The sequence below is a fragment of the Macrobrachium nipponense genome, chromosome 46 (assembly GCF_015104395.2).
Source record: "Macrobrachium nipponense isolate FS-2020 chromosome 46, ASM1510439v2, whole genome shotgun sequence".
Taxonomy (NCBI): Eukaryota; Metazoa; Arthropoda; class Malacostraca; order Decapoda; family Palaemonidae; genus Macrobrachium; species Macrobrachium nipponense.
Genome location: NC_061106.1, coordinates 33808045 through 33820902, shown reverse-complemented (window position 1 = coordinate 33820902; position 12858 = coordinate 33808045). Strand labels below are relative to the sequence as shown.

At 36.2% G+C, this 12858-nt stretch overlaps 1 protein-coding gene across 1 annotated transcript in view; it reads left to right on the top strand.

Moving 5' to 3' along the window:
* LOC135214887 (mitochondrial potassium channel ATP-binding subunit-like) overlaps positions 1-12858 on the top strand; it is a 109099-nt gene that overhangs the window by 38380 nt on the left and 57861 nt on the right. The gene's annotated exons all lie outside the window — the stretch shown is intronic.

Genomic DNA, 12858 nt, shown 5'->3' with positions numbered 1-12858 from the left:
GTATCGGTACCTAAGCCACTGACTAAATTCAAAATTCCCTTAATTGTTTATCCCACGAACTTCTTCCTGTGTTTTTACTTTTCTCCTATATCTCTCATCCTGTTAAAAAAATTGCTCTAAAGGCAGTAACGCTGGTTTGAGATTTATTTAATACTAAACCAGTCACTCCCCCGTTTCCACATTCTCACACATATTACACTTTCATTTAGAGAAATTCTAACCACTCGGTATTTCATATTCAGTACCACCACATAAACGAAACTCATGAACGTAGTAGAGGTCGACTTTCGTCTTAAAATTATAAAAACCAAAAAGTTTCCTATATACCAATGTTTGTTACTTCCGCTAAAGAAGTTGAATCAATTAGTGAATATAAGGGAATATTTCTTGAGGTGTTAGTTGATTAGCTTTTGGATGGTTCAGGGTCTGGATGCTGATTTAGAATATTTTAATTGCGATTGCTCCTTTCTTTGTAAGTATTGTGTGTTTCAAGATATCGATTTTAATATAAACAAATTGAAAACTGGTACTTTTGCTTAGGGAAGGTCATAAGGTCTCTCAACTTTTAAGACATACGTTTTGAACAACTGAACAGATTTGGCAGATCAAGATAACATTATGTTCTTCGGGGCGTTCGCAACATCATGCCTTAGTGATCCCTAGTTACTCCGGGATTATTTTTTTTAATGAATTTTTTATTTATTTATTTATTTATTTTTTTTTTTTTTTTTTGCTAGAGAAAGATCATAAGGTTCTAAGAAGCCTCACATAATCCAGTTAAAAGATAGTCGTGGACTTTCTTCAGAACAGAAGTTACTTCAGCATACGAGCAGCATTTTCAAATTTCAAATTCTTCTAGTTAAGACTTGGTTAGATCAGATATTCACACTTTATGCAGTACATGCAAGCGAAGAGTTTCGTTTCATTATACTTCAAGATGGCCAAAATATTTGAGGAGTTGTGGGCACAGAGAATTGGACAACATTCGTCTGTATTTTTGCAATAAATTTTGACTTCCCATCTCAGAAGCTTTGCAAATGGCCAGGTTCTGCTCAGTAACTTAAAAGACTCAACAGATTAAAAATCAACATCAGCTCCAAATGAACGAAACGAATGTAAAACACACAAAAAAGATACATAACAGCTTCTTTTAGTTTTCAGAAAATTTATTCTCTCTCTCTCTCTCTCTCTCTCTCTCTCTCTCTCTCTCTCGTGATTATTTTTTACAGTTTACATATGTGGCTTTGCTTGATTTATCTAATTTCTCTTGCTGATATTATTCACGTACCTGTCATTCACTGGCCCGTAAGTACAGGGGCGTGTTACAGGCGAGTACAACCGTTTGATGTTCCGGTGTAATTGCTTGTTTGTAAGTTCTTGAGAGATAGCCCGATACCAAAGATAAGGCTGCAAATTGCGTGGACAAAGCTTAATGATGATTGATCACGGATTAGGATCTATGTTGCTCCTCTTATCTTGGATAATTTCTTCCTTGTTCCTTCTTTTATTTAGGAAAATGCTCTAAAGAAACGTGTGATGCTAGTTATTCTTGCTACAGAAGGGAAGGACTTCGGTATATATATATATATATATATTTATATATCTATATATATATATATATATATAAATATATATATATAATATTCCCGAGTTGATTTCACTTTTTTAATTAGAAAAACGGTGAGGCTGAATTGTTAAAATCTTTTATAGGTATTTTTACGCAACACATTTTTTTTTTAGTCGTAACACCGAAATGCCCTTTACGAAGAATTAATTGTGTCGGTCAGTATGGAATCTGTGTGTGTGTGTGTGTGTCGTACACAAAACCATCCACTACATCGCCGAAGAGGCGGCGGATTCCTTCGTAATATGTAAAGTACTAAATTAAAAAAACTCGAGGCAAACGTACGAAGGTTTTCCAAGCCACTCTCTTAAGAAATCTTTACCCTATTTATACAATGTTCTCTTGAGGTCACCTTTGTGTATCTTATTTAGTCGTGTTTTCATGCAATTACCGCAGGTAAACTATTGGGAATACTCTGACGGTCCTTGTATGATTTATAGTGCGTAGATCCCACTTTTATGAAAACGTAAAGTTTTTAAGGTGTATCTAAGGATTGAGAATAAAAGCTGCCTAATTCCTCAGCCCTTTTCATATAATAAGACTTAACTTTTCGATACACATGTCCCAGTAAATGACCAACTTGCTATTGGAAGATATTTCGTTTATCTGTTCTTCGGCGTCTGCCCTCAAGGAAAATCACGATGGCAGATTCCTAGATAACTGAGTTTTTTTTTTCACTTTTAGGAGGTTGATTGATGAAACCAGGAATTTTGTCTATAGTAACTGTTGTGACTGACGTATTCTCTCGCTTTAAACCACACACTCAAGTGATACAATTACAGATACTATAATATTTTTTATGGACGCAGCTTTCATCCCTAGTATACCAATGCTTCGAACTTGATGTTGCAATGAAATTCACCCTGTCACAAGAGTGGTCTTGTGACAAAGCAAATAAGAATCACAAGAAATGATGCTTTATGTTATGCATTTGGTTTCGATGAGCGTAGACGTTGCGATAATCATTCGCAATAGTTATATCATCATTCTGTGCTCTGTTTGTCAGCTTTGTTAAAGGATATTAGGTCCTTCCTTTGTATAGAAGCTTTCTGGATTCGACACAGATATTCCTGAGGTTTAATGAAAACATCTTGCGGATTCCGGTTCGCGTCTTTTAATACGGTTTCTTTCTTTTGTCTATTTTTTTCATCACGCTCACATTAAGTTGGGCTGCAAGGGAGATATGTACATTACAAACTAAGCTATAAGCCAGTTCTTATCTCTTGAGCTATGAACACTCTGTCGCCAACCGTTTTAGTACGACGTTTGACCAACTAATCGTTTCAATTACACGTAAGCAACCATAAACACATACATACACACACACACACACACACACACATATATATATATATATATATATATATATATATATATATATATATATGTATATATATATATATATATATTATCTATCATATATATATATAATATATATATATATATATATATATATATATATATATATATATATTGTGACGAAGTGGGCAGAGTATCTGGGTCTGGATACCATTAATACTTGGTGCACGAAATAGTCAAAGATCTGTGTCTGGACACCATTAATATTTGTTAACCCAAATTGCCAAGTATCTGGTTACTACACTTACCATTTGTACTTGCTAGTACAAGAGACCCTTTTATTTCTGGGTCTGGGACACCCTTTGTACTTAGGGCACAGTTCGTTCAAGTACCTGGTTGTTACTTACCTCACTACAGCCAGGCACCTGACCCTTCATCACAAATACTAAACGACTGAATACTCTAAAGGTAAGAGTGAGCCCTTAAATAACTGAACAGTCAAGAAAACAATCAGTCTAAGTTCATTAAAAATAGGTGTGAGGTAATCTTAATTAAAGGGCATCACTCCTGCTATTTCAAATCTAATTATTTCCCTGATTCTGATTTATTTGTGGGAAACGTCACAATTATCACTCTATGTTTCTACCTAAACAAAAATAAAATGCAATCTTTAATAGCTATATACTGGGGTTATAATAAAATGCTCATATAAATTTTAAATACAAAAATTTACTTCTAAATTCAAAATTTATAAGTGAAATACACAATCTCAGGGAAATTGTTATTACTTGAAAACAAAAGTTTAATTAATTCTTGAATTAATTATTAAGCAAAATTAAATCAAAGTTTATCAAGAAAATTAATTAAATTAAATCATAAAGCAATAATTAAATTTGAAAATAAATTTAATTAAATGCAAGTTAATTCACAAGTGTAAGATTCAAAATTTACACAATAGAATATTATTCAAACTAATTAAACAAAATAAAGACAATGCAGAAAAACATAATGCATAATATGAAAACAATTAAAGCATTGACAGTACAAACATTAAGCATATAAAAATGGGATATGTCAAAAGAACAAAGCAAAAGATAAATGTTTAGAAATGATAAAACCTCGAAGTGCACTTCAAAACATTTGTAAAAATACCTTATACACAGCTGCAACTTCAATCAAAAGTCCTGTTACAATTTTACACTTTTTTCACTATTTTCGTGGCGCCTTCACAAAAACCAATAGATATAATACTATGTTCAGATTCCACAAACAACACATATATTACTAAGAATTATATAAAAATGAGTGACCAGTTCGTTACGTTAAGTTACTGAAACAGCCTCGCAACCGAGAGAGAGAGAGAGAGAGAGAGAGAGAGAGAGAGAGAGAGAGAGAGAGAGAGAGAGAGAGAGAGAGCAATCTTACACCCCCTAGCGCACGCCGCCGAGTCTCAAAAGACAATGAAAAAGGTTCTCTCACCCCATAAACGTATGGGCGATTAGTATCTAGTTCAAGACGAAAACATATTACGTCATCTCTATAAGGATAGCTAATACAGGGCCTCTTTGACTGCGTTCACATATGGCTATGAATAAGGCTCTCTTGTTCCTTCACAGGCCCGACCGCGATGAGAAAAAACTAGCTTAACGCATCTATTTTCAAAGGGGTGAAAAACAGCAAGTTCTGCTCGGACAACGCAGTCTCTCTATGTTCTCAAAGGACTCGATGCGTCATACATTTGGTCTCACATTTGTTTGCGCCGATAAAGAAATCAGCTTAGCTAAGACATTCTCAAAGTGGGAATACAACCCTCTTCACAGAGGCTCACATATAAGCACTTACGTTACTTCAAGATAAAAAGTTGGATCACTTAAGGCATGTTATCTTTAAATTTGGGAAATCTGAACACAGAAACAAACATTTCATAACATGATACACAAGTTCTGATGTGAATTAATCATATTACCACAATTATAATTGCATTCCAAACTTACATTATAAGATTCCTCCCCCGAGAAGATTAGTTATTCCGGAGTTGAATCCAACGATTCACAATGGGATAAATAATCGGCAACTACATTGTTCTTACCAGATATGTGCTCAACCTTCAAATTATACTGTTGCAAGCACAAAGACCACCTGGTCAGTCTATGATTATGGTTTTTCATCCGCTGTATGAATGACAGGGGATTGTAATCAGACAACACTAAAACTTCTTCATTCCTAGGTCTGTTCACATACACTTCAAACTTTTTCAATGCTGTGATTAAGGCTAGAGTTTCCTTTTCAATAATTGCATAGTTTTTCTGATGCCTTTTCAGTTTCGAAGACAGGAAACACACAGGGTGTAGAAGGTTATTTTCATCTTCTTGAAGCAGAACAGCTCCAATTCCACAATCAGAGTCATCAACTTGTATCACAAATTTCTTATTAAAGTCTGGAGCTTGAAGCACTGGTCTTGAAGTTAAAATGGCTTTTACCTTCTCAAAGGATTCTTGACATTCTGGAGTCCAAACAAACTTAGCTTTGGGACTAGTTAAGTCTGTCAAGGGAGCTACTACGGCTGAGAAATTTGGACAGAAACGATGATAGAATCCAGCCATGCCCAAAAATCTTTGTAGTTACTTCCTAGTAGTAGGGGGGTTAGCCTTACGGATACCTTCCACATTAGCATTCACCGGAGCGAGTAGGCCTTTTCCAACTTCAAACCCAAGGTACTGAACAGTCGCCTTCCCAAACTCACTCTTCTCTAGGTTGACTGTTAGTCCTGCCTCTTGTAGTTTCTTGAAAACTTTCTTCAGGATCTGCAGATGTTCTTCCCACGTTGTAGAGTAAATGACTATGTCATCAAGGTATACACCTACTCCTTCTATAGATCCTAGCAGTTGATCCATCACTCGTTGAAATGTGGCTGGTGCATTCATCAGACCAAATGGCAATACAGTATACTGATACAATCCAAAAGGAGTAATAAAAGCTGACAGCAACTTTGCATTTTCATCTAAGGGTATCTGATAATATCCCTTCAATAAGTCTATCTTGGAAACAAACTTGGCTTGCCCAATATTGTTAAGTAACTGATCTATAAGAGGCAAGGGATAATTGTCAGCCATACTAATGGAATTCAGTTTCCTATAATCAGTACACATCCTAAAGGAGCCATCAGGTTTCTTCACTAACACACATGGAGAACTGAAGTGACTTGAACTGGGTTCTGCTAATCCATGTTGCAGCAAATACTGAACTTCTTTCTTCAGAACATCTCGATGATAAGGTGATAAGCGATAAGCTCTTTGTTTGAACGATTTTCCATCTTCCTTGATCTTGATTTCATGTTTGGTCAGATTAGTACGTCTGGGTACATCTGCAAAAATCTCTGTGAAGCTTCTAATCACTTCACTCAATTCCTCACCTTGTTCAACATTAAGATGTTTCAGTTTATCCTCCAAATTTTCCAAAATTGAAGAATTATTCATCTTGCTTTCAGCTCCCAATTCATAGCCGTCATCGTCTTCTGTAGATGAAGTTGTCTGTATTATTGACACAGTTTCAGTTCTAGTTTCTGAGAAGTAAGGTTTCAAAAGGTTCACATGTATCTTCCTCTGTCGTTTTCTTCTTTCTGGTGTTTCAATCACATAAGTTCTATCACTTAACTTCTCAATTATCCTGTAGGGACCTTGAAATTTATTTGTAAGGGGAAATCTCTTGACTGGCAGAAACACTAACACTTGTTGACCAACACTAAAACTTCTTAGCTTAGTCTTTCTGTCATAGTTCCTTTTCCTTTTCTCTTGACCCATTTTCAGATTTTCTAAAGAGAATTTTCTAATCTCTTCCAACCTTTTCCTTAAGTTCTTCACATACTCTCCTTGGATTTCCTCTTTATTTTCTACCCAATTTTCGGCAAGAATCTTCAAAGGTCCTCTCACTTCTCTTCCAAAAATCATCTCATTGGGTGAACATCCCATGCTTTCTTGATAAGCAATCCTAACTTCAAATAACATTAAGGGTAAACCAACATCCCATTCTCTTCCTGACTCAGAACAATACTTTGTCAGCATACTTTTCAATGTCTGGTGGAACCTTTCCAAGGCACCTTGAGTTTCTGGGTGATAAGCGGTTGATAACTGTTGTTTCACCCCTAATAAGTTCATCACATCCTGGAATAACTTGGAAGTAAAGTTCGTTCCTCTATCACTTTGTACAATTTCTGGTATACCAAACTTTGAGAAAAACTCCAATAGTTTCTCAGCAACTATCTTGGCAGATATGTTTCTGACAGGGATCGCTTCAGGATATCTGGTAACAGGACACATTAATGTCAACAGATAATCATTTCCTTTCTTCGCCTTCGGAAGCGGTCCAACCATATCTATAATCACCTTGTTAAAGGGTTCTCCTCTAACTTCTATAAGTTGTAGGGGGGGCTTTCTGAATGGTTTCATTAGGTTTTCCAGCGATCTGGCAGGTACGACACTCTCGACAGAACCTGCTAACATCTTTATGAAGTCCAGGCCAGAAAAAATATCTCATGATCTTCTCCATAGTCTTCCTGACTCCCATATGTCCAGATTCATGAGCTACCGCTGCCACTTGCTTTCTCAATGGCCATGGAATCAAAATCTGATGATATTCGCCCCATTCAGCATTTCTGAGTATATCTGAAGGTTTATACTTCCTCATTAGCAAACCTTCCTTCAGATAATAATAGGTAGGAGTTTGTTGCATCTCTTCCTGATCAACAACTATGAAGAACAAATCAGCTAACGATGCATCCCTCTTCTGCAAGTCCATTAGCTTCTCTTTGTTACCTGTCCAACTTCAATAGTTGAACTATCAATATCTGCTACCTCAGCTACTGCAATTTCCCGACTATCTTCAGGAACACCTTGACTATTCGGAGTCTCTTCAGGAACAACAGATTCTTCATTTTCTTGGGAAATCTCTTCTCGGTCAGCTCCACGGGAGGCATCACTCCCCTGGAACAATTGTTCTAAGTTCAAAGATCCTTCACTTGATCCATCTTGGGCGTGCAAATCTTCAGTTTCTTCACCAACAGTCGTAATTCTCCTCATACTTCTGGTAGTTACACAACTAAGGAACAGGTGGGGGTTATTCTTCTCCAACTCTACCGTAGGACTAATCCTCAACGGTTTGTCTGTCACTACAGGACAAGGAACAAATGGAACACCACCAACTTCATTTCCTAACAGAACATGTACACCTTCTACAGCCAGTGAGTCCTTCACAGCAAAATCAACACTCCCTGTCACCAATTCACAGGACAGGTGTAAGCGGCATATAGGAGTTACTTCCTCTCCTCCTATACCCTTCAAAATAACTGAATCTCCAGTGAGATTCTTCTCCAACATTGGGTGAGCACCACGTAACACCACACTATGGTTGCTCCCTGTATCACGTAAAATCTTGACTGGTACCTGCACACTCTCTTCTTGAGTTGCCAGTGTACCCTCATAACTATATGGCTTAAAAGCCTCCAAACTGCTCAGCCACTCACTGCTTGAAGTTACATTACCACTGGTTGCTAAACACTCAGCTTGTTTAGTTTCAGTTCTCCCCATAGTCGGATTCTTCCCCACATTGTTCTTAACAGTCTGTTTGACATGGTCACCTCTTACTATTTGACCAACATGCTTGGACTGCTGATAATTCCAATAACACTCCTGACTGAAGTGTCCTGCTCTTCCACACTTGAAGCAGACAACATTAGGCTTTTGCAACTGTCTTGCAAAAATTAGATGAGGATTTCACATTAGCTTGCTGAGGAGTATTATTACTTGTAGGTTTCCCACTTATAAAATTGTTCCTGAAACCTGGATGAGACTTAAAACCTGGGCGTGGTTGATTCTGGTACTTGACATTATAATTACGCCTGCTACTAATTATATTGTAGTCTTCACTCAGTGTAGCAGCTTTGTCAAGTTTTTTAACCTCTCTCTCTCTCAAATAGGCTCTTATATGCTCAGGAATACCTTTAAAATATTGCTCTAAAACAACTAACTCTTCTAACTCTTCAAAAGTTGTAACTTTAGCTGCCTTCAACAAATCTTTTAAAACACCTTCTCACTTTATAACCGTAATCCAAGAAAGTTACTTTTTCATCCTTTCTTAAGTTTCTGAATCTTTCATTGTAGTACTCTGGGGTCAACTGGTATACTTGTAGCACATTATGTTTGAGCACTTTGTAGTCTTTACACTGATCAGCTGTTAAGGCTAGATAAGCACTTCTCCCTTTACCAATCAAGACGCTTTGTAGCAAAACTGACCATTTATCTCTGGCCATCCCATACCTGAAGCCACTTTCTCAAAGTGATCAAAGAACTCATCTGGAGCCTCTTCAGTAAACTTAGGGATTAACTTCTGCACTCTTACTACATCAAATGCAGGGTCTTGATTACCATGGTTAGGGTTAGACGGTGTTGCAAGTAATGTGGATCTAGCTCTTATCAATTCCATCTCCCTTTCATGTCTTGCAATTTCTCTTTCCTCTTTTATCCTTTGCCTTTCATCTTCTGCTACTTTTTCTTCTTCTCTTTCTCTTCTTTCTTGTTTTTACCTGTCTATTCTGTCTTTTTCAGCTTGTATTCTCTCTCTTTCAGCCTGTATTTTCAGCTTAATCAAACTTTCTTCTGCTTCTATGCGTCTGAGTTCTAACTCTGTATCACTTTCCTCTTTCTTTTCTACTTGCTACATTCAACAACTCTTGAGCTAGTTCTAACTCATCATCATCAGTTATTCTACCAGTCTATCAATGCTTTGATGACAATGATTTGATTTGTGCTTTTATCATGCTACTAGACACATGACAACCACATGCTACTGCTAGAGCACTCCACTGTGCCTTAGTCAGAGTAGTTTCAGACAACACTTGGATGGAAGGGGCTGCTAAAAATTCCTGAATATCGAATGGAGCCATTTTTCTCAAATACAATTCTTACAATAAAATGCAAAAACAAATAAATATATGGTCACTTCACTCTTCTAACAAAATATATTCCTAACACCACCAGTATAAGCTAGAGTGATAATGTGATTTGTTTTCCTCCCTGGTTTCTGGGGATCATTGATACTTGGTACATAAAATGCCAAATATCCCGGGTCTGGGCACCATTCATACTTGTGACGAAGTGGGCAGAATATCTGGGTCTGGATACCATTAATACTTGGTGCACGAAATAGTCAAAGATCTGTGTCTGGACACCATTAATATTTGTTAACCCAAATTGCCAAGTATCTGGTTACTACACTTACCATTTGTACTTGCTAGTACAAGAGACCCTTTTATTCCTGGGTCTGGGACACCCTTTGTACTTAGGGCACAGTTCGTTCAAGTACCTGGTTGTTACTTACCTCACTACAGCCAGACACCTGACCCTTCATCACAAATACTAAACGACTGAATACTCTAAAGGTAAGAGTGAGCCCTTAAATAACTGAACAGTCAAGAAAACAATCAGTCTAAGTTCATTAAAAATAGGTGTGAGGTAATCTTAATTAAAGGGCATCACTCCTGCTATTTCAAATCTAAGTATTTCCCTGATTCTGATTTATTTGTGGGAAACGTCACAATTATCACTCTATGTTTCTACCTAAACAAAAATAAAATGCAATCTTTAATAGCTATATACTGGGGTTATAATAAAATGCTCATATAAATTTCAAATACAAAAATTTACTTCTAAATTCAAAATTTATAAGTGAAATACACAATCTCAGGGAAATTGTTATTACTTGAAAACAAAAGTTTAATTAATTCTTGAGTTAATTATTAAGCAAAATTAAATCAAAATTTATCAAGAAAATTAATTAAATTAAATCATAAAGCAATAATTAAATTTGAAAATAAATTTAATTAAATGCAAGTTAATTCACAAGTATAAGATTCAAAATTTACACAATAGAATATTATTCAAACTAATTAAACAAAATAAAGACAATGCAGAAAAACATAATGCATAATATGAAAACAATTAAAGCATTGACAGTACAAACATTAAGCATATAAAAATGGGATATGTCAAAAGAACAAAGCAAAAGATAAATGTTTAGAAATGATAAAACCTCGAAGTGCACTTCAAAACATTTGTAAAAATACTTATACACAGCTGCAGCTTCAATCAAAAGGCCTGTTACAATTTTACACTTTTTTCACTATTTTCGTGGCGCCTTCATAAAAACCAATAGATATAATACTATGTTCAGATTCCACAAACAACACATATATTACTAAGAATTATATAAAAATGAGTGACCAGTTTGTTACGTTAAGTTACTGAAACAGCCTCGCAACGGAGCGAGCGAGAGAGAGAGAGGGAGAGCAATCTTACACCCCCTAGCGCACGCCGCCGAGTCTCAAAAGTCAATGAAAAAGGTTCTCTCACCCCATAAACGTATGGGCGATTAGTATCTAGTTCAAGATGAAAACATATTACGTCATCTCGATAGGGATAGCTAATACAGGGCCTCTTTGACTGCGTTCACATATGGCTATGAATAAGGCTTTCTTGTTCCTTCACAGGCCCGACCGCGATGAGAAAAAACTAGCTTAACGCATCTATTTTCAAGGGGGTGAAAAACAGCAAGTTCTGCTCGGACAAAGCAGTCTCTCTATATTCTCAAAGAACTCGATGCGTCATGGGGGGTCTTACATTTGTTTGCGCCGATAAAGAAATCAGCTTAGCTAAGACATTCTCAAAGTGGGAATACAACCCTCTTCACAGAGGCTCACATATAAGCACTTACGTTACTTCAAGATAAAAAGTTGGATCACTTAAGGCATGTTATCTTTAAATTTGGGAAATCTGAACACAGAAACAAACATTTCATAACATGATACACAAGTTCTGATGTGAATTAATCATATTACCACAATTATAATTGCATTCCAAACTTACATTATAAGATTATATATATATATATATATATATATATATATATATATATATATATATATATATATATATATATATATATATATATATATATATATACACACACACACACACACACAAGTACCACAGAGAGCGCCCTGAGCAACGAGATAAATAGGATATCAACCTACGTAATTCCCGCTGTTTTGCTTCGCCAAATATTATGTAGTTCTCAAAAATAAACACACATTGGGAATATCAGCAAACATCAATAAAAGGGGAAAATCATTCTTGGCAAATTTACCATAGAGGAAACAAAGAGGAACTGGGGGACACATTCTACATGCAGACATTCTCGCAGACAAACAATAGTGCAATCTCTCTCTCTCTCTCTCTCTCTCTCTCTCTCTCTCTCTCTCTCTCTCTCTCTCTCTCTCTCTCTCTCTCTCTCTCTCTCCAGAAATTAGAATTAAAGTGGCACACCCACCTGAATTTCCACCGGTTTGTCTCCACTCCTTGTTGATTTCTACCTATTGATTCGGCTTAATCTGCTTCCTTTTTTTTTTTTATTAAAAAGAAGCAGATTGTCTCAAAGATTTCCCCTTAACTCCCTCTTAGTTTTCTGGAAAACCTTATTCCACTATTAAACCTAGTTTTAGGTCGGATTATTATTGCTGGTATTAATGGCAATAGTAGTAGTAATGGTAATAGTAGTGGTGGTGGCGGCGGCGGTGGTGGTAGTAATCTCAAAATTTATATTTAGAAAATTTCGATGTCATGAGTCACGTGAATAGCGGCCATGTTGAATTTTGCAGAAAGCCAAAGGGATACATAGAACGACTTAGACTATCCTCCATATAGTATTTTCCGTGTAGTACTTTATCGTTGCCATATGCAGGCAAATAAAAATCTGATAATCTGATCTCCTTCCGCGTACAAAGTAGGCAGGTTCACTGAAAGCTAATCCTTTTTCATAGGATGAATTAATTAATTATATTTTCCAGATATAAGGGGACGAATAATAAGCAGAAGCAGAAAGAGAAG